The sequence below is a fragment of the Mastomys coucha genome, unplaced genomic scaffold, assembly GCF_008632895.1.
Source record: "Mastomys coucha isolate ucsf_1 unplaced genomic scaffold, UCSF_Mcou_1 pScaffold21, whole genome shotgun sequence".
NCBI lineage: Eukaryota > Metazoa > Chordata > Mammalia > Rodentia > Muridae > Mastomys > Mastomys coucha.
The window spans coordinates 183140399-183147808 of NW_022196904.1; the positions used below are offsets into that span (position 1 = coordinate 183140399).

At 34.3% G+C, this 7410-nt stretch overlaps 1 pseudogene; it reads right to left on the minus strand.

Annotated features, from left to right (window-relative positions):
• Positions 1-28: 28 nt before the first annotated feature.
• LOC116101466 lies at positions 29-486 on the minus strand (annotated as a pseudogene).
• Positions 487-7410: the final 6924 nt, after the last annotated feature.

Sequence of the window (7410 nt, forward strand, 5' to 3'; positions counted from 1 at the left end):
TGGTTAAAAAAAAAGTGTATATTTAGAATTATCTATCTGGACTCAGTTTAGATGATTCAGTCTTGTTGGCAACATCTAGATCATCATAATCAGGAGCCAAGCAAACATATGCCTTCTCTCCTTCATGCCTTATCAGGGTATATTGACTTTCACCACATCAATGTCATAGAGTTTCTTCACAGCCTGTTTGATCTGGTGCTTGTTGACCTTGACATCCACAATGAACACAAGTGTGTTGTTATCCTCTATTTTCTTCATGACTGACTCGGTGGTCAGTGGGAATTTGATGATAGCATAGTGGTCAAGCTTGTTTCTCCTGGGCACACTCTTTCCAGGATATTTGGGCTGCCAGAAGGTGGGTGGCATTTGGATCTTCTTTTTGTGTCTGTGGATGCCTTTCATCACTGCCTTCTTAGCTTTCAAGGCCTTCACTTTGACTTCGACTTTGGGAGGGGCAGGAGCTTCCTCCTTCACTTTTGGCACCATCTTCGAATAACATTTTCTTTATCTATTCTTCAGTTGAAGAGCATCCTGGTTGTTTCTAATTTCCAAGTATCACAAATAAAGCTGCTAAGAACATAGTAGAACAAGTGTCCATGTAGAATAGTAGGGCTGAGTCTTGAGGTAGAACTATTCTCAATTTTCTAAGAAAACACCGAATTGATTTCAAGAGTATATTTGTATTATTTAGGAATTTCATTCAATGTACCTGATCACACTTCCTTCCTATTCTTCCCAGGTCCACACTCCTACCCTTATGTCTGAGAACTGACCATTTTCTATTAAAACTTCTGAGTAATATTCACTAATATAACAAACATAAAGATCATTTAAATATTTGAAATAAGTCCCATAAATCTAAATAGGAGATTGGACTCTTTTACCAGCCAATGACAAATGACTTGAGATCCAAGCTGATGGGGTAATTATTGTTGAAAGGTTAATTCACAAATCTAAATTTTATCAATTTGTGCTGGCAGTGACAGTGGTGTGATTGTAAGTTGGCATTCCTTCATTATTTTATGCTTGACTTGTTGGCTTTGAACAATATCAGTTGCCTGTTTTTGCCCACTACTGGGAATAAGAACACAAAGAAAAATAGCCACACACAACAGGATTTTAGAAGGCAGCCTCTCATAACTTTGAGAGGAGCACAAAATTTATTAAACTTAAATACCCAGTATGATAAATGAAAGTCATGATATTTCATTTTCAATTACATGTGAGTATTCTCATGTTATTAATTATTGTCCCATAGCTGTTTTAATTCTCTATCAGAAAATCACTTATTTCTTCAAGATACGTGGCTAATAATTAAGAAAATAAAAAGTAACTCATTTTTGTTTATCTTTGGTGCCTATCTTTCAACAGATTCCAGTTTTCTTCTCCAAATTTGATTTTACGCTATTCTAAACATTGTCATTTTGGGAGTTAAGGATACTATAGAATTATTAAGATTGAATCAGTAATCCTGAATTCAATATTCTTTCTACAGTGACAACACAATCCATTCATTTGAAACCATTCTAGCTACAAAGGAAATTTTCAAAGACTAAACCTTAAGTATATAAATAATTGAGAGATGGCTTAACGAATATGATGCTTGCTGCTAAGTCTGACCATCTAAGTACCATTCTGGGGAGAGGATCAAAACTGTGGAAGGAGACAAACTTGCACAGGTTGCTCTTTGATCTTCAAATACATGCTGTTGCACACAAACACCACAGCACTCATGTGCCTACACACACACACACACACACACACACACACACACACACATCAAATGAATCAATCAATCAATCAACCAATCAATAAATGAATGTAGTATTTTTGAATGACTACAATGACTGAGTGAAAGAATCTTATGGCAATTTAAAAAAAATTAATAAAAACTCTAGAACTTATTAGTCTATTTGCTGTACCTAAATTTTAAATCAACTGAAATTAAAAATAAGTTCATGGGTTTATGATCTGTAAAATTGTAGCTTGTATGGCTCTGATAATATAAAAGGGAATAACATTATATTATATGAGAAGACCAGTATACAGTTTAAATCAAAATTAAATGGATTTTATCCTAATATATACTATTTAACAAAATAATTGTGGTTTTTAAGAAGAACATGATAGAGAGAGAAAACATATAAGAGACAGAATTGAAAATGAACAATTGAAATTATGCAATTAAAATAAACATGATATAAAGGAGCACTAAAAATCAAAATATGTAAGGCTCAGAAGACAACAAAACAACAGCAATAATTCTTCACATAGCAGGAATAGGTTTAAATATAAACCCAAAGACAGAGAATACAAACTTGATCTCTTTAAAGCTCTAACATCAAGTCCTGTAATAAAGATAAATTTTAGAGTCAAACACAAGAAGGCCTTAGAAGTTAGAGCTGAGAGCTGATGCAGCAGTGATAAGCATATAGCACTTTTGCAGAAAACCTTTTCCATTTTGGAAGACTCACAATTGCCTTTACCTCTATAACCAGACCCATCACCATCTTCAGGACTCTGGAAACACCTGTACTCCTCTGTATATACACACACAGAGACAAACACATACATATATGGTTAACAAACAATTGAAATAAATCTTCAAAAATGACTAAGGGCCTTGAAAGTTAAAAAAGAATAAAAAATTTGAAAATAAATAAAATGTGAACATCTATAAGAAGATAATTGAAATATCTATATAAGCATCAGCAAAAACACATTCATGAAAAAAATACAGAATGGAGAAATGACTCTTCAGTTAATAGCATGTACTGCTCTTAGAAGGACCAAGTTAGAACCCACACACCTGTAGTGGACAAATCGCAGCATCCTGTAACTCCATCTCCACGGGCACTTCACCCATATCAATGTACTCCTGAATATACACACATAACTAAAAATGAAAATAAGTATTTTTTCAAAGAATATTATTCCTAAAGACAAACATGAAGTTTTCTGACAAAAATGAGTATATTGATGAGACATGGAACATACAAGCTGACATAAACATAAAAATAGCATTTAAATGTTAGTCAAATGTACTAGAAATGAGAAACACAAAGTTATACAATAGTAACCTGAAACTTTAAAGTGTATTTAAATAGTTTAAAAAATAACTATACAGAAAATCAACCACTAAGTAGAAGATTTGGAAGTTACTAAGGAGATATAATGGATATCTATCAAAAAAATTCACATACTAGCAGCAAAATTCAAATATATCACCAATTCTTATGAAACATTATTCAGAATTGAAACTATTATTTATTTTAATCAATACATTTACTAATACTATAATCACATGAAATTTCATGACATTAAGAATATCAAGTTTGAAATTGTAATAGACAAAATGTTGGAATACTCTCAAAATTGGAAATTAACACACTTCTAAAAACCTGAGAGCTCTAAACACAGAACTCAGAACAGATAAATTCTTAGTGATGAATGAACTACAAAGATGTCCTGTAACACATTCTGAGGACTATGGCACTAGTGCGTAGAAGGAAATTGATAGAGTTTCACAACAGTAATTTGTATAAAAATATTTCTACTTGCATATGTGTGTGTGTGTGTGTGTGTGTGTGTGTGTGTGTGTGTGCCTATCCTCTGAATATATGCCACATGCCAGTGTATAACCACAGAGCCTATAAGAGGGTGTTGGATTGTCATAGGAGGTTGTGAGCCACATGAGATGGGCATTGCAAACTGATTTTGGGTCTACTGGAAGAAGAGGAAGTTCTAATAACCACAGAGCCATATCTCATATCTGTAACTATACATTTTCAAAAGGATGTTTATCAGATAACATTCATTAAACACCAGGAAATTAATCTCATGAAGAAAGTAGATGAAAATTATACCCAGATAAATAAAAGAAAAAAATAGCTGCTCCAATCTCCTGAAGTTTCCTAATCAATTCCACTATGCACCAGAATAAAAAGGCCAGTCCTTCAAATAAAAAATAATTATTATCATTGTCATTATTTCTCCAACATCACAAGTGTGCTATGATGCCTGAAATCTGGTCAACATTAGCTGTTTTGTCTTAATTTTGTCTTTCTGTAGTTGTGCAGACTGCCGTACAATAAACAAAGACATGAAGAATACAAACCATAGCTTTTGTGTAGGAAGTGACCTACTCATAACTAGGATTATAAGAACACCATACTTATAAAATGTTAAAGGTGTGAACTATCTCAATTTTTTTATTTGCAGTAAATTCAATGAGTATCAAAAGCAGATAACCAGTTCCCAATGGCAAGAAGACAATTGTGAATACCAGTTTTCCCAATAAAGTTTCCACTCACTTCCTGCTTACTCCATCTTTTAATTTTTTCATCCAGTTCACTGAGGTTTTTCATATTTTTATGTAGGCAGTGTTTTGTCAGTTTGCCAGTCTTGTGGTACTTTGTGACCCAATCAATGATTTGAAATTGTAATAGACAATTGTTTCAAAAAGTAACACTTTTTGTCCTGTGCAGGTTTAAGTGTTTTTACAAATATATACTATTTAAAGTTTCAAGTTTGGATTATTTTGCATAATAGTTTCATGTTGCTAAAAGCCATTTCAGTTTTCTTCTCTACATTAGTCAAAATTACTGATTTTTTCTTTATTTTGGCATATGTGTCTGTGTGTGTAATTCTCTTGAATGTTATCTAGCTATAAATGTATATGATGTGGTGTCTTAAAACTAGTCTTGTTTAACAGTACACAATTCTTTCACTCATGTATTTCTGGTCATTAATGTCTGTTTGTTGATAAAAATCAGTAGAAAATATAAATGTACCACAGTTTATTCAATTTGGTGCTGTTACAGTTCCCCACTGGATATTATGGGGTTTTTTCACTACAGTAATAAAGTACATTAAGCTTTGTTTTTATAAAATGAAACTTTCAAACATTTGGATGAATATGTAGGAGTGTGATTGTGATTGTTGGATCATGCTAGGCATATCATTGAGGTTTTTGAGAAAAATTATTGATTTTTTTCTTCCAAAGTAGTTAGATCACTTTCTAGTCCTAACAGCTAGCAATTGAAACCTCCTTTGCTGTGCTTCTTGCCTTAAATCAATAGAGATTATGGTCACGTTAGTTGGTAATGACAGAATCCCTTTCACTTTAACTTCCCTGGAGATAAGTGATCTTGAGTATTTCTTTATATGTGTGTAATAGTAGTATCTGGTGTTACTTCTATTTCATTTGAGTTTTAGGTTACTTGGTCAGTAGAGTTCAATATATATATATATATATATATATATATATATATATATATATATATATATATATATCAATCTTTTAGAAATACAATGGTATGTAATACATACATATAATACAATTATTATATAATACATACAATTATTTATTCTTTATGCACTTTTAACAATTTACATATGAGTACTGTTTCATATCAGCACTAACTCTTCCTCTCATTCAAACTGTACCTGTTTACCTATTCTTTAGAAAATTCATGACCTCTTCTTTATTTAAGACACACACACACAAACACACACACTACTGAGTCCACTTAGTGTCGTTTATATCTATATGTTTCATGGTTGACAATTATGGGAAGATTTGTTTTAATTGAATAAATCTACAGTATCATTGCCTCCCTGGAGAACACAGAATGGATGGTGCACTCTCTTGAGTAAATGAGGAAAGAGGAAATGGGAGTATGGATTGTACAAGAGCAAAAAAAAAAAAAAAGTATTTTCAGAAATTGCATGAACTAAATTTCAATATTCCAAGTGCTTCTTTCTGCAGCATGAGAATGGTATGCAAAAATTTCCAGCATTCTTTACCTGTTATAAATAGAATTGACCATTATAACTTGACAATGATATAAAAGGAAAGAAAGAATTTCTAACTCAGTGGAACACAGTACCACAGAGGCTTGGCAGTAAAAGCAAGTCTCACATGTGAATTAGAAGCGGAGGCTTCTTTGGACATTATTGCTGAACCCCAACCTTAAACTCTGAGTGCAGAAAGGAAGAAGTGGTATGTAATCCTGTAATAGATATCTTTGGGAAGAATTCAAAAAGAAAAGTTATCAGTTATTCACATATACAGTCTTTATCTTGTCTTATGTTCAAGTAACAGATTTTTTTTTTAATCTGTAATCAGAAAATGAAATAATACAACCTTGTTTCTGGTACATTAGAATAGTTCTAGGGAACTTTAATTTAGTATGACCTGAGCTGCCCAACAGGTTTTCAGGGTGCCTGGGAAATTTTAGTGTAGTTAGTTAGAAGATATAGAACAGATATATTGTCGGGCAATGGACCATGACAGGAAACTAAGTAAAGTTGAGTGGGTTTAGAAACCATGGCACCCAGGCTCCCATCTGAGCCACTAGGTGCCTCCCTGCTTCCTACTAGATTCTAACACACATAGCCCAGAACAGAGATCACATGCTAAGGAGGTTTTTAGAGGCCCTGAGCTTTTAACCAATATGCTTCCTTTCTGGACATTCCTTCCTACAAAAGATATTTAATCTGTGGTCTATCTTGAGGAGGTAGTACCCACCTATTTTCTACAATGATCAATCAATAAACAGTTTGGAACCAAGGACTGTCTCTCTCATCAAGAACCACCATAGAGAGCATAGAGGACAGATACCTCCCTCTAAAGAGCCAACATCTATGTTTCTGGAAGAAGGTCCCTCTGTATGCCCAGAATATTGCTGCTAAGCAAAGCCGAGTTCTCTATTCCCGTGGCCCTGGGGTCCTCAGCCCCGGAGACCCAACTCCATTCTCAGTTCCCCATAACTCAGATATATCTGGATGCCTAGGAGTTTGGGAACCCCTGACCCCAGGCTCTTGATCGCAGGCCCATGAACCCCACCCTCTCATCCTACACCAGACCTTCCATTCCTGACTCCTCTGCATGGTTTTGTACAATGACTGGACTTCAGGAGTTAGACAACCCTGTTGCAGGAATTATTAAAAAATGAGTCCACTCCACAAACTCCCTTTCCCGCCAAAACATGTTCTACTGCGAGTACTGTACCGTCCAACCACAGCACTATATCTTAGCAGGTTCTTGCTACTTTCTCCCATTTAACAGTGACCTCCCACTTACATGGAAAACTTTATACACACTCACAATCATTCATCTAGCGCCTAGGACCCTGTGGGTAAAGCATGACTCTTAAGACTTAATTATCTAATCAGGTTTATATAATAATAAGATCACAATTACAAGATACCAATACAATAATTTCAATGCCAAATGATAAAGACAAATTTTGACCCAAGTAATTTAACCTTGTAAAAACTTCAGCCTGGTTATAACCACATGGCATCTGACTCATCCTCATTGTCTGCCTCCATGATGAAGACCTTTCTCCTGCTCCCTGACCTTTCTCCTCCTCAAACTCTAGCTCCACCTCTTTATTCCTGTCC